This window comes from Brachyistius frenatus, unplaced genomic scaffold, assembly GCF_029030835.1.
Source record: "Brachyistius frenatus isolate BFR_SWC_R1_liver_20210118 unplaced genomic scaffold, ASM2903083v1 Contig_74, whole genome shotgun sequence".
NCBI classification, from domain to species: domain Eukaryota; kingdom Metazoa; phylum Chordata; class Actinopteri; family Embiotocidae; genus Brachyistius; species Brachyistius frenatus.
The window spans coordinates 208,726-231,945 of NW_027210673.1; the positions used below are offsets into that span (position 1 = coordinate 208,726).

General features: G+C 40.2%; 1 protein-coding gene across 1 annotated transcript in view; it reads left to right on the forward strand.

Annotated features, from left to right (window-relative positions):
* The first annotated feature begins 1,530 nt into the window (after window positions 1-1,530).
* The window catches only part of LOC138626470 (tumor protein p53-inducible protein 11-like), a 34,172-nt gene continuing 12,482 nt past the window's right edge, over window positions 1,531-23,220 (forward strand). Inside the window, exon 1 of the mRNA XM_069708126.1 lies at window positions 1,531-1,650. The gene's annotated coding sequence lies outside the window, so the exon portion shown is untranslated. The remainder of the gene's footprint in view (window positions 1,651-23,220) is intronic.

Sequence of the window (23,220 nt, forward strand, 5' to 3'; positions counted from 1 at the left end):
GTGAAATTAGAATAAAGAATGACAGGTTCTGTTATTTTCTTGTGGTGATGCTGTCAAAATAGATCTTAGTTAAATAGTGGAAGAAAAAAATAAGATTTGGTCCACTTCTTGCAATTCAAATGTACAAAAACTTGCGAGCTGTTTCTCCCAGAGAAATATGTGTATGTTGCCATAGAGCTGCTTTATTTAATGTGTGCTACTCCATTTTCCTGCCAACGTCCTGCAATAAATCCTCAGAAGTATTTCCTCCAACACCAATTCAGCACCTCGGTTCAAAGCTGCGGAGTTGGTTTCATTAACACCTGGATGATTATTGTTGATGCTGTTTCAAAGGCAGAAGATTAAAGATAGATAAAGTATTTTTCCTCTCAGGCTGTAAAATACAAAATGTGTTAATTAAAATGTGACTGTTCTGCAATATTAAGAAAAGCAGGCTTGGTGAAATACCAAAGATATTAAGGATGCAGAAGTGTCTGTCTGTCTGTCTATCTATCTATCTATCTACCTACCTACCTACCTACCTATCTATCTATCTATCTATCTATCTATCTATCTATCTATCTATCTATCTATCTATCTATCTATCTATCTATCTATCTATCTATCTATCTATCTATCTATCTATCTATCTATCTATCTATCTATCTATCTATCTATCTATCTATCTATCTATCTATCTATCTATCTATCTATCTATCTATCTATCTATCTATCTATCTATCTATCTATCTATCTATCTATCTATCTATCTATCTATCTATCTAGCTCTCTGTCTCTCTGTCTATCAAAAAGTATTTCATTAAAATACAGAGAGCCAAATGAAAAAGTAAAACATTGTGTACCCTCTTTGATTCATATACTTTAACAAAATAGTTGAGATGTGTGATAGTGAAATGATTAATGGGATAAGAAGGAAGAAAGAAAAACTAAATGCTGCTGGTTTAAAAAAAAAAAAAAAAATTTATAAAAAGCTGGAACAATACATTAAATTGTAATGCTATTAGCGAGTAATAGGGGTGTAATAGTATTCCGATCTTTTACCCAAATAGTACTAATACATTGTAAAAAATGTATCCACTAAATGCACTATTGTGCATGTGTATATGAAATAATTAATATCTTGGAGACTACAACTATTCAACTGATAAGCAAAATAATCCGTTTTTACCAGCAAGATATATTTAATTGGAAAAAATGCAAATCTTTGACAATTGTACACTCATATTTGCATAAAACATTTAAAAGGGAGAGACATTAAAATCTGTTGAAAACAAATACCAAGGGTTCTGTAGGTTTCCACATGCTGTTTCGAAAATATTCATTCTAATTATAATTTATGCCAAATCAATTATGAAAAATTCAAAAGAAAAGGTCAACGCACTTCTCCCAACTGTTGTTTTTTGTGTGTGTTTGTTTTCTGTCCAGGCACATTACATATTACGGTAGTTCCTTTCGGCTGTGCGTGTCGGTGTGAGCGCACGGTATTACGGTACTGGGCTCGGCAGCCCCGTGGATTGTTTGCTGCTCCCGGGTTTATGAAAGCACGCAGCTCCACGATGAACCTCCTCATTACCCGCTCTGCTCACTCACCCTAAACACGGCGTACGTTTCCCTCTCAGGCAAACTCCGGACACCGCTCCGCCTCCCGTTGTAAGTTACACATATTATCTCTGCTTTTTTTTTTTTTTTTTTTTTTTCTAAGTATCTTCACCGCTGTCTCTCCCCCCAAACTACAGTTTTAGTTTAAGATGCTTCCCTCTGTGTTTTCGTATCTGTCAATGTCTTCCCGGAGAGTTTACAGCTGGCAAAGATGACATTTGGCGCCGCGTAATTGGAAAAGCTTTTTAAGCTTTAAAAAGCCTTTTAAAAAAAAATTAAAAAAATAGTTTTTAAATTTTTTTTTTTTTTTAATCTTAGTTAGGTTGTTTGTTTGTTGTAGTAGTAGCTTCGGACTTTTCTTAACATTTACAGCTGGAAGGGGAAGTGAAGTTGAGCGTGGTGGAGAGCTCTGTCAAATAAGCTGTTGAAGTAAAAACTGATCTTAACAAAGACACGCTTGTTTTCATGAGCTGAACCTCCTGCCGTTATTTACGGTTCTTCATCGGTTAACACCTTCAAAGCTGAGCTGCTCCACCACACCCAGTGACTGAAGTTATTTAGCAGCCTAACCCAGCCTAACCTTTACCCAGTTAAAAGCCCTCTGAAACACATGTGCTCTCATTACTTAACATTGTCTGTGCTGCTAGCCTTTTTTTTTTTTTTACACAGCTGTCCTTCCATTTAATTATATTTCATGAACTGATTTGTATAGTTTTTAATGCCGACTGTTTACCAGGTGGAAGTGGACAGAGAGCCAAAACACACCTTCTTATCAGATGAATAGATGTTGCCCAATTAGGTTTAATTAGGCGGCTTCTGCCAGTGTACACGGATCAAATTCATACTTTCTCTTGGAAAATCGAATTAAACATAATAATCAATGGACTGCAGAGTGAATGAGTTGTGTTGGAATAGCTGCTGTGGTTGTGGGAGAGTCTGCTCTCCACCCACAGTTCTCATTTGTTGTGTCAAGACTTGTCTGAGGTGAAGTTCAGCAATGCTGCAGTGCACACAGTCAAGTGTTTAGCAGAGTGCAGGGAGTGTCTGGCTTCTCATTTCTCCTGACGATTGCTCATCCGATTTATTGAGATGCAACTTGTTTTTCCACTGCTAAATCTTTTGAGTGTTTCAGTTGAACAGAAAATGAGCAGTCGTGCCACCACTGCTCTCTGTGCATTTTTGTGCGCTGACATGTCCAATGTTTGCAACTCAAACACGCAACAAACAAAAAAAAAACCTACGCCGAGATGATGGTCTGGGTCAGACGCAAGCCAGTGACATGAGGGAAACGCCATCACGGCCTTTTTTTTTTTTTTTTAAAGTTGTATTATATCTCAAAATGATCACAATGAAAATAACCTAATGTTAAATGAGGGGGTTTACCCCTCAGCATGAAGCCTTTAACAAGCACTTGTTTGGTTTGTATTTTTCATGAATCAAGCCTTATTCCCATAGCGGCAGTCGCAGCACTGTTTGGCTCTAATTGCCTTGTGCTTAAGAAACAACATATCATCCAGGTTCTGTGGGCGGGGTGGTGGTGGTGGTGGTGGTGGGGGGGGGGGTCTTAGTGGCCAAAGAAATATAAAACGGGGCTCCCATCTTTGTTGTTTGTGCCCATGATGACAAAGTTTTCAGCTTTGTAAAACTGAAAAAAAGTGTTGTGGAGTGGGCACCAGTGGATGTCTGTTGATGACACTGTGGCTGTACTGATGCAGCCAGCAGATATTTTTGTGGCTGCAATACTTGCTAAAAAAAACCCCCGTTTCTGGCCATTTAATCAGCTGTTTTCACTGTTAACATAGTAGCACTCTACTTTGCCACTGCAGAAGAGGCTCTAGTAAAGGGGTCAGATCTGACTTGATGATGATGACCTTTTCCTGGAACGCTTACGACTGCAGGATATTGTCACCTCAGCTGAACGTTAGTGCAAGCTATTCTCAATAATGGCTCTCGCGGAGAGCAGCGTCCTGGCTCACCGTGTCACAAAGAAAGTGGTACACCATCGTGCAGCCGTACCTAATATCTGATCTGAACCAATGGGAATGTTAGATTTGATCATGACCTCTCTATTCAAAGGGAGCGGCAGAGTTGCCAGTTTTAAGTGTGTCGCTGTGCCACTCCACCGGACCGGAGAGTTAAGCTGGTCTCAGTGGATCTGGGCTGTGGAGCTGAAATGATCCATGGAGAGTTAAGCTGTTGCACATGTAGATGTTTGTGCCTCTGTATAGTTTTTGTCATGATGCATTGAGGCAGGCCGTTCCACAGGTCCTTCACACACTCTCGGCATGCTGCATATGTACAGCTAAAGCAGATGGTAACCCCCTTTTTTTTTTTTTTTCTTTTTTTTTTTTTTTAGCCGCTCGGTGATTAATTAACACATCAGTTCACAGGAAGTCCGCCAACGACACGGCAAACTGCAAGAATGACCATTTTTAATGGCTATTTTTAGATAAGCTGTACAAATGTTCTTTTGCAGGTCACTGAATTTGTGAGACAAGTATGTACAGCGATTGAGTGTGGATCTCTTCTTCTTCTTCATGTGCTGTTTTGGTAATAGTCTTTTTAGATGTTCTTAAAATACCAATAAATATGATTTACTTGAGGGAAACCGTGGTAAGCTATATTTAGTTTCATCTTTCTGTGCTGACTTCTGGTCTGTCTCCAGGCCCGACTGTGCATCGGCCGTAGTGTTGTGCTAATGAAGATGGCTTTCTTCCTCTGATCTCTGCTTTTCATTTTCTACTGTCCGTGACACTGGCTTGGCTATAGGCTTTAATAATGACCCTCTAGCACATTGGCTGCTGTTTATTTCCAGTAAGCAGGTTTAAAGGAGCCAAGACCATATGTTGGGTTACATATGCTGCTCTTTAGACTTTGCTGTTTTCTGGCGGTGGTCGGCCACCCAAGTCATTGATTACATCTGGGCAGGATGGAAAAGCAATTCCAATGTTTAGTCGTGGCAAAACACTGTGGGCAATTTCTGTGTATCTGGGAGGCCATTTGCCTCGGGCAGTTCCAGCTGTCTGCATAAACTCAGCAAAATCTCATCCTGGACTCTATCTTTGTTAATCACTTTATTTCTTACTGTAATGTCGTACACCGCATTGCGCTGTCTTTTGTCTAACGCGGATCCTCATTTGTTGGCTCGAAACATATTTCTGTGGCTTTTATGGGTCATCTCTGATTTCTATAATTTACGTAACTCCCTATAAACTTTAAGTTGGTGCTTTTCATTTTAATTAATTATAATTTTAATTGACAAGTACACTTCAGGGGCAAAACGATGGCAGCACCAGTATCAGCCCCTCAGTTTAGGTTGGGAGCAATGTGTGAACTTTATTTAATGTTTTACTGATTCATGATTGTTTAATAAATAAAAGGCCTGCAGTTAGTCAAAATGAGGAATGTCCGGCCGTGCTGGGCGGCTGCTCGGGGAGCCATACTGTGGAGGCTGGTTGTTTGAGTCTGTATGTATTCGAGCTCACTGTGGGTCATTGTGACATTAACATATTTTTCGGGCTGTATGCATGCGTGTGTCTGTGCCTCTTCATTGACTTCATTTTTTTGAGTGGTTTCACATTTCGCTCTTGCCATTTGGAAAAAGTCACCTTTCACTTCTCTTCAGCAGCGCGTCTTAACATTTTCAACACTTTCAGTATATCTGGCTGTCTGACCTCCTGGTTGCCTTTTTCCTGGAAGGGCTCAAGCTTTATAACATGGAGGGGGAAATAGAAATACCTCGGCTGCTAAATCTTAAGAATTGAGGGGTCGGTTTGAGCTCCTCGCAGGTTCAGTGCGTCACCTCAGAGCCGTACATGTGCAGCTTCTGTTATCCGACAGTCTTCCTGGCTTTTTGTAATTCCATTTAAACGACGAACCTCACCAGCAGTTTTTCACGGAACATTTCGTTCCCCCTGAAGTCACAACTGTTATTAGTTTTACGACTCGCATAACATGCCAGGTTCATTCAGAGGCTGCTTTACTAAAGTAGTCTCTTTGTTTACTTGAATAGAAAACTACTGGCTTGGATGCAGAAGAAGAAAAATGTAGTTCACTATCAAAGCAATTAATACCTTACATTTGATCAAAACATTATTATTGATGTGCCCGGATAATGTCTTGTCATATTTAAAAAAAACAAGAAAATATATATGTGTATATATATATATATATATATATACAACTGTTAGTGAGAAATATATATATGTATATATATATTTCTCACTAACAGTATCTTGTTGTATCCAACATAATCATTTTCCTAAATCTGTTCATTATTTTCTCAATTAATTGATCAGACAATCAGTTGAAGTCATGAAAATCTCAAAGTAGTGAAAAATGTCATTCAACCCCCCCCCCCCCCCCCAAGTTGTTTTCCGATTGCTTCTTTTGTCTAATCAGCAATTGAAATCTCAAATATCATCAATTTACTATCATGGATACCAACAACAACAGGCAACTATTCAAAAGCGACAAGCTGAAGCCATTACTCCTTAAAAATAGCAATTCTCCGAATAGCTGCCAGTTCATTTTCTGTCGCCCGACTCATTGATGATGAAACTCTTCGGTTCAGCTTTGAATCACGGAAGGCTCGCAGGCTAGCTTTACCCGCACGGTTTGCACGTCTTTATTTACGTTTTGAAGGAGTTCGTCAGAACTTTCTGACGGCTGTAGTTGCCTTGGCATGTCTCCCCCATGTTCGCACCGGGCCATCTAATGCCGGGATATGTTTCCCTGCAACCTCCGGACCCCTGAAAGCAGCGTGTTCTTCTTCTTCTCTGTGATATTAAAGAGGCTGGCAGGCCGCTTTTAGGCCCATTTAAAAACTCTTGACAGGAGTAACGCATTACAACGGGGGGGAAAAAAGAAAGAGAAATAAGGAAGAACGGAAGTCACATGTACTAATTGATTTTGGAAATTACAACTATTTAGTAGTTTAATATTTAATTAATTTACTTGTTATACGAATGAAGTCTTTATCCTTTAATAACTGTTGGTTTGATTTCCAATTATCTAGAGCTGCTGTGTATAAAGTGTTAGTACTGATAGTTAGAATTATAAGATGAGGATCCGACCAATTTTTTTCTTTTAATCGAATTTCTAATTCAAGTATATGTTAAAACTAATGAAAGTGATTTTAAGAAATAAATATTCCATTTGCCTGAGTTCCTTACTAGTTTAGGATACAGCATCCTTCATCAATAAAGTCCACTGAAATGATTACACTTTTTGAATTTGAATATCATCCACATTCAGCCCATCAACAATCGGACTCGCATTTTTGACTCTTCTTCTTTCTTGGTAACAAATTGGTGGAAGTGCTTTACGTCTCTCGTGCCCCTTAGGAAGTGTTAGAAGATGCAGAAAGGTTTCTCTAAGCCTTCGGTCCAGATGTGTCATCTTCAAAAGATCTTCTCTTTGGACTGTCACAATTTTTGTGCTGCTTGAACATGAGCAACAATTTAAGGAGAAAAAATGTGAAATCCTGAAAGGTTTGAGAGAAGTTGTGTAAAGTAGTTATTTTAAAAAAAATTTTTTTTTTTTAACTATTCAGTGAATATCATTTTTGAAATATGACCTGCGTAAGATTTAAGTCACAAAATACAAGAGCAGACAAAAAGCCTATAATTCATGAATGTTTTTCAGTGTAGACTGATAATATTTTTTGTTTATACTGCGTTGAGTGACAACTACACTGTTTCCCATACATGTACTTCACTTGGGCGGCCCGGCCAGTTAAATTGACGGCCGCCCAGGTACATTTGGCGATCCATGTTCACCTTTTTAATTTATTCAATAATCTGTCCAAGAGGACGGTGCGAGATCTGTCGGGAGCGAGCAGAGGAGCCGTCGGTTCCCGCTGCAGCAGACACTCGCCGGCTCTACAGGCAGCGGCGGAGACAATAAACATACAAAAGTGCAGTTACTCTTCACTACAGTCCATGTTGACAGTCGTTTGAGTAAAGGTTGAAAACTTGAAGTTCGTGTGCCGGTGCTGCAGTATGAAATCCTCCTGCAGCCACACAGTCAACTCCATTAGACCAAAATGGGTTCACAAATCAAGTTTCCATTAACCTGCTGATAGTTATGGGCACGTTCATTAATTCATCCTGAATTAGAGTGTCGCTCAGAAACTTTTGCTACTCAAGACTGTTAACTTGTATACAATAAATGTTGTGGTGTTTTTTTTCTCCTAAAAAAAACAAACAACTGAAAAGAATCAGTGTCATTAAAGTATTGAATCAACAGGCAGAATCATTAAGATAGTGTATGTATTTATTTTATCTTGTGTGTGTGTGTGTGTGTGTATATATATCTATCTATCAGTGGAGAAGGATTGATTTTCATTGCACATCAGTTGGATTGACAGTATCCGATTCATAATTTTCTTAATACAAGAACGACAAAAATCATATTCCCCAGTCCTATTAGTGTTTTCCATCTGTTCCCACTGGACTCTGCACGATTTCTGACACTAATGAGGCAGAAAAGTGTGCAAATCTTTGCTGTTGGAAAGTAAAATTTTCCTCTAAATGTATTAACAGAATGCAATCTCAACCAGACTCTGGCCAAGGGAATAAATGCATAGGGCCAGGAGACAAATGCAACCTTCTTTCTGATTACAGATCTACTACACTGTGCTTGAACAGCAGCCCTACTGTGCAGACATCGATTTGCCACTGGTTAAGGCTCATTCCCTCATTTTGTTTCCGTGTAAACTCAGCTGAGCCCTCATGGCATTTGTGGTGCTCGGTAAAAACCTGATTAGCAAGCTGTGTGGGTGTACTCACATTTACCAAGAGACAGCCTTGGCATCTTTGAAGATGGCTTCATAATATATTGTGTGACCAGGGTGGAAACGGCTCTGGAAAATTGTGCTAAGCAGAACATTTTAACTCGAGTACAAGTAATGGGACTTTTCGAAAAAAATAAATGTACTCTTTGTAAATGTTACTCATTTTTAAGATGATAATGGTGGGTGTTTGCGTATGTGTATGGGCAGTTAATTCATGTACATACATCTCATTATTAATTACAAATGACAATTATTGGTTGCAAATAACACGCACAACAATGACCTTAAATAACCAGGAAATCAAAAATGATTAACAATAAAACACAGGGGTTGTGCATAACCTTATATAGCAATATTAAGCTACGTGCGTAAATCAACCAGCTTCTTATAAAATTACCAAGAAAATAAAACATCACAACAGCAGCCACCAACAAACACAAAACACTACATTGCTCTGCAGTGATTGTTGCCGTTCTCCTCTGCACAGCCTGTTCTCGCAAGAAAAGTGGTGTGTCGTCGTTGTACATTCTTTTACAGCATAAATCTTCTGCAATCGGCTCCAAGTTCAACATCTTTACGTCGTTCTCAATGTAAAATGTAACCTCTCAATACACTTTTCAAACTTTAAGCTGAATGAGTGTTTGGCAGTCTCGACAGCGATTTTCAAAAACACCCACACAACCTCACTAATGGTAAAGTTTCTAAATTAACAGAAAAGTCACAGTTGGGTTGATCGGCCATGAGCATTTGGACTTCCGGCATTGAGCCAGACGCAGCATGCACCTCGGTCATACAACATCTTGGGTGTCTCATTTGGTTGACTTGGACTAATCTTGACCATCGCACCAAACTGAAACCGACCTTAATTTTGGAGCCGTTGGCCTTGGCCAGAACCCATCAGCTCAACCCATCACAAGGTTATGAAGGTGTTCTCCCCGGAGTCCCACCTCTCTGGGGAGCTCTGCTCCGCAGACACAGACAGCTTCTTCTCTGTTGATTTGGCTCCTTTCCGATCTTTCATCTGTACAGTATGTCATGGCTTCATTGTGACTTTTGCTTGTACTTCAAATATTAAAATACTTAAGTAAAATCATTGATGCACACACACACAAAAAAAAGACGTTATTACATTGATCAGAGTTAATGTCACTTGTTACATTCCCCATGAGTTTAACATAAATTGTCAGAAATGCCCCGGTGGGTCAGTATCAAAGGTTTACCAAAGGAAATAAGAGGAAATGTCAGGACATAAGATACCGTTTCATTCACTGGCCTTACTGTTTATTCTGCCTTACTTTGAAAAGGGATTTAATTAGCTTTATGTTGTCAGATTGCTGCTGCTATTAAACAAAGTCTGCCCGCAATTTCAGTAACTGTCCGTACTTTTACTGACACTTTTAATAAGGCTTCAGTGCCTAAGGGGAGAAATGGTGATATCCCTACATCAAAGGCCTTGCACACATGCATACACGCAAACACACCTGCTACCATGTGTGTGGTGGGAGTGGGAGTGGGGGGTTCTGAAAAGTTGGCGCTGTTTTGGAAAAAAACAATATTCTGCTGCATCCAGATGAAAACGTATCCTCTGACAAACAATGTATTTCTGCCTACGTGTAAGTGGGCTTTGTCTACTACTCTTGGCAAGCTGTAGGCCACGTTCCCTTTCCTGTAAAAGAACATTAAAGGACCCCTCATAGGAAATACAATTCTGTTGTTCTGTCACCTGATGATTTTGAACAGGAAATTGCTGTTTACTATCACAACATGGCTGCTTCCATATCTATTTAATTAAGCAAGCTGATGTAGAATGGCCTCTTGTTTACATGTACCTCCCATTTGTAAAGCTTGATTTGTGTTTTCTGCAGACAATCAGCAGGAAGGTTGAGGTTTTGGGCAGGTTGTAATATGCATTGTTCCAAGTATTGATTTTCTGTCACAGAGAACCTTTATTATTTGCACTCCGTCTGCAGTGTGGGAGCATGACGGACAAAACAATTACAGAGTCTGAATAGTAACAAGAGTGCGAGAGTGTTGGCATTGCTGCAGCTATGCGTGTTGTGCTGTTTACGGAAGGTGCTTTGCTTACTGCTGGGGGGAGGGGGGTAGATTCAAAGATTCAGTTGTTGTGTTAGAGCCGTGTAACACTGAAACAATGACGGTCTGATGAAATGTTGAAATCAGTTCTCTTTTTCTTTGAGACCAAATGGTAACTATACCCCTGCAGAAAAGACTCTAGACTTTATTTATTAAACCTCAAGAACATATACAATGTATTTTGGTGCGTCACACTGAATGAAAACATACCTTTTCCTTACAAGTAACCACCACAGGGCACCTTTCTTAATACACCAAAGAAAGATTAAACTGTCACATTTACCGAAGTAAGGCACAGAAAATATATTGCTTCGGTGTTATCCAAAGCACAATTCTTTTTAGGGATTAGCATTTCGAGCAAAACTACAATTTCACACGGTGCATATCTGTGGTAGACGTATATGCGAGCTTTACTTGTAGAGTTTGTGCTGCACCTCATCTTTCTATATTTCTGAAGGCTGTGGTCGTCTTTGCGTGTTTCTTTCGTTCGCACCGTGGCAGCTGATCTCGCTGCGCCACACGGTTCTACCTGCAAAGCTCCCGACTCTGGTAGCAACCTGTTCTTCTTCTCCTTATGCTTTTTTTTAATGGCAGCTGGCAGACAGCATTTCGGTGCATTACTGCCACCTTCTGACGAGAGTAATGCATTGCAACCAGGCGCCGGTAAAAAAAAAAAAACCCAGGGGAAATAAAGGAGAATAGTGGCATTGACTGATTGAGTTGTTTGTTTTAACGAGTATTCAAATATTCAAAACTCGTGTCCCATCCTTACTTATTGTACAGATAGCACTATTGGAGCCCAAACTCTTGTATCGGCCAATATTGCCCTAGCACAGATGTACTGGCGCATATGTCGTCCGATATGAAAACTTTGTTCTTACAGAATATAATGCAGAAAGAAATGTTTTGGGTAATTTACGAAATTATTTTAACTTTTTTTCCTAAATTCATAGTTATTTATAATTCTTTCATTTCCCTTGAAGTTCACCGTTTCAGTGAACTAATGTCATTTTGGTAAAATGGTTATCGTTAAACTTTGAAATATCCTGCCTCCATGTCTTTGTCACAAGTGTTTGATAACCTCATTTCAGTTGACTATAACGTTTTTTTTGTTTTTTATTTCTGATACATAGCCCTGGTCATGATTGGGTATCGGTGTAATCTGCCAGTCAGTCAAACATGCTATGCAGATGGCAGCAAGCAAATCCTACAAGCCAGTCCTGATAAATTTAAACCACAACAAACAGGAGAAACGAACATCAGAAGGAGAACAGTTTGCAGCATTGCTCCGCCACTTGAGACAAAATGATGGACAGCTTTTTAATTTCAGGGTTGTTGCCCTGTATTCTGGATCCTTCTGTCTCTAAAGCCGTTTCAGCTGAGACTGAAGCTGTGTAATATCACAGATGACTTCGTTGACCGACGTTTAGCTTTGATGCTTATTAAGTGTGATGGCAGTAACGCCTCAGTGACAACGGCTGTCTTGTTTTGTTTGGTATTTTCGTCATTGCTCTTGTTGTGTGAGCTGCAGAAGACGGTGATTTGTCAGACTGGCCAGCTGATAAATGAAATGTCATCCATCCTCGTTGCTCTTGAAGCACACAACGTTGACAAATCGGTCAGTAAAAAGTTTAAATGAGAGAAAAGAACCAGGTGAACAAATATTTCAGTGTGTGTGGCGGTTCAATAACACTTTACACTCGAATTTCTCCCAAAGAAAATGTCTCACCCATGTGAACTACTGTTTTACACTCTAAATGCAGATCCTTTATAATGTATGTGTAGTCACGTACTATGTAATCGGTGAGCCCGTGTTGGCCAATCTTCAAGTATGTGACAACAAAATGCAAGCTGTTGTGTTTGATCCATGGTGCTTCTGTTCTAACACTGAAAAGCTCACTCCACCTGCGGATGTTGTTGTTCTCCAAACTCATGTTGGCTCATTTGAACTTCATAGACAATCGAAGTGGCTTTATTGCAGTGTGTGTGCAGCCATTAACACCAACCTGCCCGTAATGATGAGTGTAGGGCTCATGCTCAGGAAAGGAAATGAGCTAACGGAGCATAAAAATGCAGGCATTTAATGGCATTGGCTACATGTTACTTGATGCCCGAATAACAACACTGACGTGGTGGATATTTTACAGATCTCTCTTTGACCTTTTACTGAGCAATCACTTCCACGTGAAAGAGAGTTTTAGTGATGCAGGTTGAGCCCTCAAATGGGTACTCTCCATCATCCAGCAGGGCTGCCTAGCAACCAGGTAGCGCTTCAGCAAGCAAGACAAGCTGAGAAAGGAGGGATCCAAGTCAAAGGCTTGAAATAGTCAGGGATTAATCTTCAGTTGCTTTCACACTTAGTCATTTAAGAGAAAGTAAATGTCCACAGCCCTGTGAGTTTCCCCAGAACCATGGTAACATATCTGCTTTACAAATGTCTGATCATCACGCTGCCCTTTTGGTTTTTCAGCGCAATAGTTGGCGACATCAGAGAAACAGAAGAATGCAAACGGGAAAGCTCGAAAGTTTGCATTGAGAAAAGAAAATGAGATGTTTAGAGAACCTGTATGATTCTCCTTAAATTTCCTAGCCAATAGGTGTAGTGCTTTGAACATTTAGTGTTTGTATGTATTGTTGTATTTACAACCCCGTTTCCCAAAAAGTTGGGACGCTGTGTAGAATGTAAATACAAACATAATGCAATGATTTCCAAATCCCATAAACCCATATTTATTTGCAAATGGAGCAAAGACCACATATTTCAAATGTTGAAATAGAGAAATTTTGTTTTATGAAAATATGTGCTTATTTTAGATTTAATGCCAGCAACACATCTCATCAAAGTTGGGAAAGGGGCAACAAAAGACTGGAAAAGTTGTGTAAAGGTAGAAAAAAAAACCTGGTGGAACATCTCTCAATTAATTAGGTTAATTGGCAACAGATCAGTACCATGATTGAGTATAAAAAGAGCATTTCAGAGATGGTGAGAGGTTCATCATGCTGTGAGAGACTGTGGGGGAAAATAGTGCAACAATCTAAGAATAATGTTCCTCAATGTAAAACTGCAAAGAATTTGGGGATTTCATCATTGACTGTAAATAATATCATTAAAATATTCAGTGACTCCAGAGAAATATCTGTAGGGAAACAATACATTCTTGGATGTCGGTGATCTTTTGGGCCCACTGCATTAAAAAAAGGACACAAATCTGTGGTGGAAATCATTGTCTGGGTTTGGAAACACTTCTGAAAACTCTTGTCTGTGAACACAGTTCACCACTGCATCTACAAATACTGGTTAAAAACTCCACCATGCAAAGAAACAACCACATATGAACATGGTCCGGAAGTGCTGCCACCTTCTCTGGGCCCCGAGCTCATTTAAGATGGACTGAGGCCAAAAGGAAAACTGACAAATCAAAATGTTAGATTCTTCTTGGAAATCATGGCTCAGTTGTCATCATCATTGTAAAAAGAAGGGATGCAAAACGGTGTTAAACACGCCCCTGTCCCAACATTGTTTAGGTGTTGCCTGCATCAAATTTAAAATAAGCATATATTTTTTTTAATATGTAAAATGATACATTTTCTCCATTTTAACATTTGATATATTGTCTATCTGCAATAAAATATTGGTTTGTGATTTGCAAATCATTGCGTTCTGTTTTTATTTACATTAGACACTTGCATAGAAACTTGGATCAAGTCTGCAATTCTCCCCTTAATCACTACAACCTGCACCTCTGCAACCCCAGGATTTACATGCAGTGCTTTCTTTGCAGTGCATTTCTCCTAATAATCCCTCAGAAATGAGTTGCATGTCCAAAAATGAACTAATTGTAGACTGTTAAAATCTTTGTTGGTTAATCCAATATTTGGATACTGTTCTTGGAACAAGATTATTTTGTTGAGTGTGAAACAATTAAAAGGTGCCTATAGATTTATTTTTTTTCTTCTCCCGACTGCAAGAAATAAGCTATCACCTCATAATCCACTTACTATACAGCTCTTCCTTTCTTACAGCTCCCACCAAGATGTAATTGTAGATGAAACAAAACACATTGTGGTCCTCTCGAGCAAAATTAATTTCAGTGCACTTTGAAAGGCTCTGGCATTTAAAGGTTTTAAGGGCATGCAAATAATAACCCACAAACTAAAACGTACACCTCTGCAGCAATTCAGAGCACACTTGCAGTGAAATGTAATTCGCGTTATCTACAAAGTGCAGTAACATGACCCCTTTTACCGTGGTAATGTGGTGAAGTGTCCATAGTTAACCTTGAAATCCCAAAAAAGCTCCTGTAATGTGCCAGCCGACTGCAGGGGAAAATAATTGCTTGTGCATAGTTTTATCCACTAATAACCATTTTTTTGTGCCTCATTAAAGCCTGCCTCATTAGATCATTTAATTAGTCTTTGAACGGTTACCCCGGACAACAAGCATTTAACATCTGGTATTTTAAGCTACCTGTGGCTCCACTACTCCACCAGGGTATTCAGTTTTTCTGCTTTAACTCTTTGAGTTGCAGCTAAAACAAATGATGACAAAGACGGTGTACTAACGTGCTGCAGCAAAGACGGGCAAATCTCACGGTAAAAGATAATGATAATGTCTAAGTAGTTCGAATTACGAGTGGGCTGGTTCTCCCAGCAGTGTCTCGCCGTGCCGCGGAGACGGAGCTTTGTGTCGTCTTTGGTGGCGTGTGCATTTTGAAGGCGGGAGCTCACTCTTGTCGTCTTTTTCTCGATGTGCACTGGATCCCCGCTGGGCTCCGGCGGCTTTGCTCCTTGGAGGAGATCATTCACCTTCCAGCTGCGCGTGTGCACCGAATGTCAGCTTTGCTTTACCTCACCACATCTTTGCTGCTTCTGCGTTGGCTTCACAGTGAGCATGCCGTGTCAAGATGGTTCCAGAGATAGAAACGCCAAACAATGCCTGGCAGGTCCGTGTGGCTTCATACCAGTAGAGCCTCTCCCTCTCAACCGCATGCCCCCCCCCCCCCCTCCCCCCACATGGGCCCAGCGCATCAGATGGTAAAAAATAAACCACCTATCGGATTTACACGCAATTATGTTATACATAGTTGTGATTTTCAGTGCTAAAGATTTATGTACACTGCTTCCTATACGTATGCTACATTGACAGCTGCCCAAGTATTTTTTTTTTTTGCATCCATTTCGGTACGAGTGGACGATCTCCCCTCGCTCTCCTTCAGCCGTGTCTGCTCCACACTGTCGGTGTAACAGAGGCACAGACATGCAGAGTTCAGCTCCGCACTTCGGGGAAACTCGGAGGACAGAAAGTAGCGTGACTGTCGATGTCTGAAAAATGCAGCAGAGACTCTCGGACTGAGCTGAAAAAACCCATAAATGAGGTAAATAATGTTCATGCAATATTGTTGGCTGGACCCCAACAGTGGGGCCGGAGCTATAAAGCAAATGTCTGTCACCGAGTGAGTAAGAGATCAAAGTTACACCGCTGGTTGACTGAATTCTGCGACTTCCATTTCAAATTAAAAGTCCTCGATTACACCGGGTCCAGCTGCGTTTCTTTCAGGAGAGGCAGGAGGTCCCAGTCCAAGGGGACCTTCCCAAGGGGAAACAAGTTTTGTATCGCAATGTTTTATTTGACACATTTTTAGTCATTGTCGACACAGAATACAGAAAATACTCCCATATGGAGTCGGTCAGGTTGTGTTGTAAATTTGTATCCATCATCTTGTATTCAGGCCAGTATTCAACATCCAGTCAGATTTACCATTTTAACTTTTGGCATTTCATATTGCTTACAAGAGAAGTTTAACACTACAGTGCTTAAACCAGCGTTTACAAATATAATGTCATTTTTTCCACCATTTGTTGCTTGATTTATAAGGAAGAAATAGTTGTAATGCAAGGTTGGATGACTGCCTCTGTTACAGTGAGAGACCGGCAGGGAGTCAAGAGACCCAGCTGGACCACTGCACTGTGAACTCGGGATTTTGATTTTGGATAATGACCAGCAGCTGAGAATATAAAACAGTTCTTGAAATTGTTGTTTGTCGATGCACATTTTCGTATATCGCGCAGCATCCAGTTGTGATGCCAATAAATTTGAGACAGTGTTTTGTAACAGATTTACTCTAAAACCTTTAACAGATGTCATGGTAACAGCTTGCTGCAAAGCCGATGACTACGACGCAGCTTTGCGTGTATTTTTGACTCCTCAAAGATGTTTGGTAACCACTCTAGGAATACCCTTTACATAACTGTGTTGCAGTAAGTCAGCCAACAAGAGAGTAAATTCCCTTGCTGCAATGTGATGTAATAACTGAATATAGGCAGGGAAACTCTAAATCCCTGGACTCATTAGGGCCAGTTCATTCTAATGGTAACTGTCCCCAGATGATCCAACAGTATTAATCTGTTCGACTCTGCACAATAATTCATTGATAGTAATTGAGGAGCCGTTTTCTCCTCAGGCCGACTGTGTGCACAGATCTTCTGTGTTGTACAGTTTCAGGACAGCACTGGTGGCCTGTTCTGTCTCGAGACAGGAATTCACTGCCTTCTCCTTTGTTTATCACCAGCTGCCAGAGGCACTTTGTTCAGTGTTCATCTGGGTTTTTTTTTTTTTTGGGTTTTTTTTCTGCCCTTTCGCCACAACTGAACCTCATTTGTAATTTTCACTGCATCAGAGCAGGTATCTGTTAGGCAGGAAAACAATTACTTAGGGCGATTTGAAGAAGTCTGACTTTCAACACCCCTGGATAGCTGGCTGCATCCCCACGCTGACACAATATAATGAGCCTATCTGTGTCACTGGGTGCCTCCGCTGGATTGACGTCAACTAACTGTCTGGCCACAGGAAGGGAAAAGGCTCCGTTCAAGATTCTTTGCCCACCTGTCCGTAGTTACATTACACCTGCAGGACATGAGGTGCAAGAATTTCAGAGAAAAATCGCACGTTAATGATGGACTCATTCGTGCCGCATGACTAGCTCGTCATCGTGTATCCGTTGTCTGGACTGTAGTTACGCTGCACAGGTAAAAATGCCAAAGGGGCTAACTGAAACGAAGCTGAAAGAAACACCCCCACAGCTCACATGTCAAAAGTTGCATGCAAGAGTGGAAATGCTAGGAAAGTTTTGCCTCATTTGTTGTTTTGTATTTTCTGGACAAAGTGGCTCACCTCTGTCCCCGTTTTGCAGCCGGTGTACTCCCTCCAGCTCGTGTTGGCGACTGATTATACTGGACAGATTAATGCCACAAGTCGACTCACAAGGGACCACTTGATATCGGATGAAACGACTCCACATTTATTAACGTTAAGATTTATACACCGCCAGCTAAAGTTAAAACATGAACAATGGCTATATAAAATTTCAGTGCTGTATATTTTACATCTAAAGCTGGTAGATCTGACACTTAAAAAAAAAAAAAAGGTAACTATTAATTTGCTCTCCCTCTCAATGACAGAACAGTTAACAGCTACAAAGGAAGATCATGTCACAGCTTTTCATAAAATATATGAATAAAGGACATATTGGGCACTTGGTTATATAGTTTAATCCCATTGGAAGAGAAAGGAAGAATATTGATACGTATTAAATCACACAAGGACGAAGCGCAACCTTTTTGCTTGATCCTCCCCTGATTTCTGAGGTTTTTTTTGCCCTGTAGAAGTATTAATGGTGAATTTGAAAGGGATGTGACAAAAGATGCATGGCACATATCTGAAAAAGCCCACAAATACACACGTAACTGGCATATCATAGTGTAGCTATAATAATGTTGTTTATTTGTTTATCAATGTAATAGTAGTTGCTTGTCACAATAATGGAAAGGCTGACCCTCTTTTGGAGCAGGTTTGGAAAAGGTTGGAATAAAATGGGTTGGAGGAATGATTACACACACAAGCGGCTCTTTAATTACAGTAGTAGGATGAGCAGTACTATTATCAATATTGGCATCAGTAAATACCAACTTCTAGTTCTGATTGTGGGAGTTGAAAGAAGTGCTTTGTCACCAGTGTTGTCACTGAAAGCTCATTTTCAGTTGCTGACTAAAAATCACTAACTCTTGATCTGCATATCCTTTAGTGCTTTTCTGTCTATTGAATCAGTTCTGAACATTGTAAGGGAGAGATTGACTTAATTGCAGCTCTTGTAAGTCACAGCTAATAGGGGCGTGGATCAGAAAACTGCAAGGCTTTTATGTTGCATGAATAGTAAGAGCTGAAATGCAGGGCTATAACAAATCTCTGGTTTTCATTCACGAGCAGCAAAAAGCACTGAATACATAATAGACAATAACTCGCTGGACGAACATCGAATAGCGTACACGTTGTCATACCGCTGGCATTTACCCAACCACACGTACATTTTTACTGGAGTGAATCAGCTCATTACGGTCGAGTAGATACGAGGGTGTTTGAGAAATGCTGAACACTTACAGGCCTCAAACTAGTCTTACTGTTACCCAGTTCCAGTTGCCCTGGAGCACGACACTGTAATGTTGGCCTGCGTGAAGGAAGACTCGTGCCTTTGTCTTCCCCAGTAACTGCATGTGGTCACATATAATCAGTAACCATGATGGACTTCATTATAGGACCTGTTATACCATTTTATTACATCAACAGTAAAGAGTGGTTGAAGTGAGGGTTTGTGTTCAAGGTCGAGACTAAAAGTAAGTCCGTGATGCTCCAAGTAAAGAAAACAAGAATCCGTATACTCCGTCAGAACTGCTATTTGAGTCTGTCTCACTCTGAACCACAAATGTCAGTGGCTGGCGAAAGTCATTAGGATTGTTACATTAGATACCAGGGAATTATGAATACAAGTATAAGTTGGATTTGCTTAAATTTGAGGTTATTCACTGGATAAGTGACAACCTCGACCCGCTGGTGGTGCCAGTGGAAAAGACGGATTGATACTCTGGGCACGATGGATGACTCCGTCCATCGTTGAGATATTTCCCTCCGAGTGTATTTTATCTGCAGCTCTTTTGGGTTGTTTACAGCTCCAGGCTCAAGACAAACAAGTGACTCTTTTACACTCCGTTGGAACATGTGAAATCCAATAAGGGTCCTCCAATTCCACCAGAACATGGGAGACTGGATCCTCCTGTCCTCACCTTATCGCTGTACTCTGCTAAAGCTCCAATCCTCAGGGCAAAAAGACATCCATGGCATTAACTTTAACCACAGGAGGTAATACATTTACTCGGGTCAGTAAATCATTGAGAGGGTATGAAAGACTGATATTATCATTGACTATAAACTGCTCACACTTGTTTCTCGAGTCTGCTGAGCATCAGTGTTATTTTGCGTGTTCTCTCCTGCTGGGATTTAGAGGCTGTAGAGCAACTGTGTCTCCTGGTTTTTTGGGGTTTTTTTTTATGGCAAAGAGATGATGATGAGTGGGCTGTAGATTCAGCTTTCTTATTTTGAGTAACACATTTGTTGCACAGTTGCTCCTCCACACCCACTCACTGCTTTGTTCCTGTGATACAATTATTTATTTTTTTGATCAAACATCTTTTAAGTCTCCAACCAGAGATCCCTCAGGAGTTCACACCGTTCCCACAATATCTCCCTCCTATGTTTAGCAGCTTCTCATTCCCACGACACATGCTCTGTCACAAAACCTTCAGGAGAAACACACACACACACGCAGGATTGTTTATTATAGATATCGTTGTTGGTACTAAACTCTCGGGTTTAGTTCAGTTTTCATTCGCTTTGGACTAATCTGGCCGGTTTCTCTCATACTGATTATACATCAGATATTTGTCCACTTTGCTCTCACCACTTTTAGAACCACAATATAACAACAATCCTCTAAAGTGCTCTTGTTTGTCTTGCCAATTCTTTTCAGACTTTTTTGGATATCGGCTTGATACATTGTCTGTGTATGTTGAGTTTTTAATCTTTCTTGCCTAGAAAATAAATATCTGTCTCAATTTCTCTGCTCTTAAATTGATCTTTTCTGTATTCAACCTTACCTACTTGCTCAATAATTGATCATTTTATATGACTCGTACACATTTTTATTTTCATTTCTTTTGTCGGCATCCTGGTTAAATAGGGTTTGGTACTGAAGTACATGTGTACGTTTCCCTGCCAAATGAGTGGGACCACATTTGTAACGGTGTGTAACATTAGTTTACTTGAGTAGTGACTTTATTAAATGTGTATCTGCTTTTGAGATTTAAAGTTAGTCTTTTATTCTCATGAGAAGGCAGTCATTAGGAAAGCACGTCTCTACTCTGGTTGACTGAATACAGATCAAAGTATCGTAATTCATCCTTAAAAGATGTCACCTGCGTCCCCGAGGAGAATGACAGCCGAGTCACTAGTGGCTCTCGGCAGAGACATCGTTGTCAAAGGTGGTTTTAATCATGAAAGGTGCACTCGGTTAATGATGAAGCTATTGGTCTATTGGCTGTTGCTAGGCAACTGCATTAGCATTACTCCTGCAAGTCAAGGAGCATTGGCAGGGAGATTCGGAGGGAGAGGCATGCGAGAGTGTTTGAGCATGTGGTAGAAAAGTAGGATTTACTGCTGAATGCAATGAGGTGCGCCTCATTTTACAGGTTAATTACAGATATTGATTAGGTTAAATAAATTCACATAAAGCATAACCATAAACTGTAAAGCCATTGCTGGAGTGTTGCATTATTTACAGGAGACTAATATGCAATGCCTACTTTCACTTTGCGCATCTGAAAATCCCGGCGATGAGTGTTGATGAAAGCCGAGACGATGACGATTGACCTTTCTGTGAACTGGGAGCTTGTACAGGTTACAGTTGGTCACTTTGCAAGTGCTTTGATTTTCTTTAAAAAAAAAATAGGACTTTTTCATTCCTTCCAGATAGATCTACTAGAATTAAAAACGGCACACTCTAACATACAATGTGACTTCTCTACAACACAATTTGCAACATTATATGAATAAATAAATGTGTGCATAAATGACATAAACTTACATTTTCAGAAGTCCAGCTCTTGCATACATGGCTTACTGAGGCCCATTATGAAACAGACTCCCTGTCTCAGTTGTGTGAAATACCTCTGCTTGCATTGGGGCCAAACTTTTACTTCTCTTTTCTCTTTGTTGGGCATCATCCTGCCGATAGTTTTAGAAAAGACAAGGTCTTGTGCCTCGTGCGGCAGTCTGAGTGGAGTGTTTGACGACGGAAGCCTGAACACATGTTGTGTAACCTTCACTGACCTCTGCTATCCTGTGTGTGTGTGTGTGTGTGTGTGTGTGTGTGTGTGTGTGTGTGTGTGTGTGTGTGTGTGTGTGTGTGTGTGTGTGTGTGTGTGTGTGTGTGTGCACGCATATCAATACAAGGGAATGTTGCCATATATCTGACGCACAAATGCACTCGGATTAACTCAACTTGGTAGTTTCCAAGTCTGGTTATTAATTCACGTTTTCTTTATGCAAGTTACTAATCGTACATAGGAGATCTCCCATATTTATTCATGATCTAATAAAGCAGTTATTCCCAAACGGTGGTATGATTTTGAAATAGTAAACTTATGATGTTGATGATTTTATTGCATGTCTAAATTAGTGAATGTTATTATTGTGATGAAAATGGTTAGTATCTGCAGTGTGCATTTGGTTTGGAACACTGTGGTACATGTGATATATTTAGGAACCTGTGGCTTTAATGGTCACGGTACAGAAGTGAAAGTTAAAAGCAGCAAATTATCACATCACGCATACGAGAGCAGCAGATTCTTGGTATTTTCAGAAGGACACTTACTAAATTGATTTATCTGTTGGAACAAGTGTGACTCGTTAAACTGCAGGTTGACTTGTGCAATTGTTTCAGCACAAAATTTCTGATCATCACAAACGTGGAATAGCCGCCACAAAGTTTGTTGAATTCTTTGCAACGCCATCGTATTGGCGGACGACAGCATGTGGCGTCTACCGCCATGTCTTTTTGTTTTGGTAGTCTGTTCTATGCAGTCTGGCTTGGCAGTGTGACCTTCTTGAGAATAGGATTTGTTTATTCTGTGTTTAGATAACTGCAACGATACATTTCCTAGTAGGTGGAAAACTGAGCACTTTAAGCCGTTTCCTGTGAGCACTGGTTGTTCTCTTTTTCTTTCCTGGGGAGAAAGCTCTGTTAGAGGTGCTGTCCTCATCCTTAGGAGAGAAGTTCAATAATTGCTCTCGTTTTTCTCCTTTAGCAAACTGCCCTGTGGCGTGGCCATCAATCCTTATACAGGCGGTCACATTGTTTACACGTGTACACTCGTGTTGTTGCGGGCCTCCAGCGTAATCAGGGTGCAGGTTGCATTATTGAGTCCATGGGGGATCTTTCTTGTCTTGACTATTGCTTGTCCCCAGTGACTCCACAGGCCCTATTTGCTAATGCTGTCAACAGGAGCATAGCAGTGTATCCTGACATCACAGTTAATTGCCAATGAAGGCAGGAAACTACTGATGAATTTCACCTAAATGTTTGTCTTTTTAAATGCCTAAAATACATTTATAGTTTGAATGTATAGCTAAGAAGCTTTGATTGTTTATAATAAAGCTACAAAGCAGGGTAGCTGAACAACAGTGTGGCTTTAGTCTGTTAGTATTGTTGACTGATAATAATAATAATAATAATATAATTATTATTATTATTAAGACCGCTGAATAATGATTTTATGAACGTCATAAAGATGTGTGTAAACAACTTGAGGGCATATACCTGTATTGACAAAACAGACTGACATTA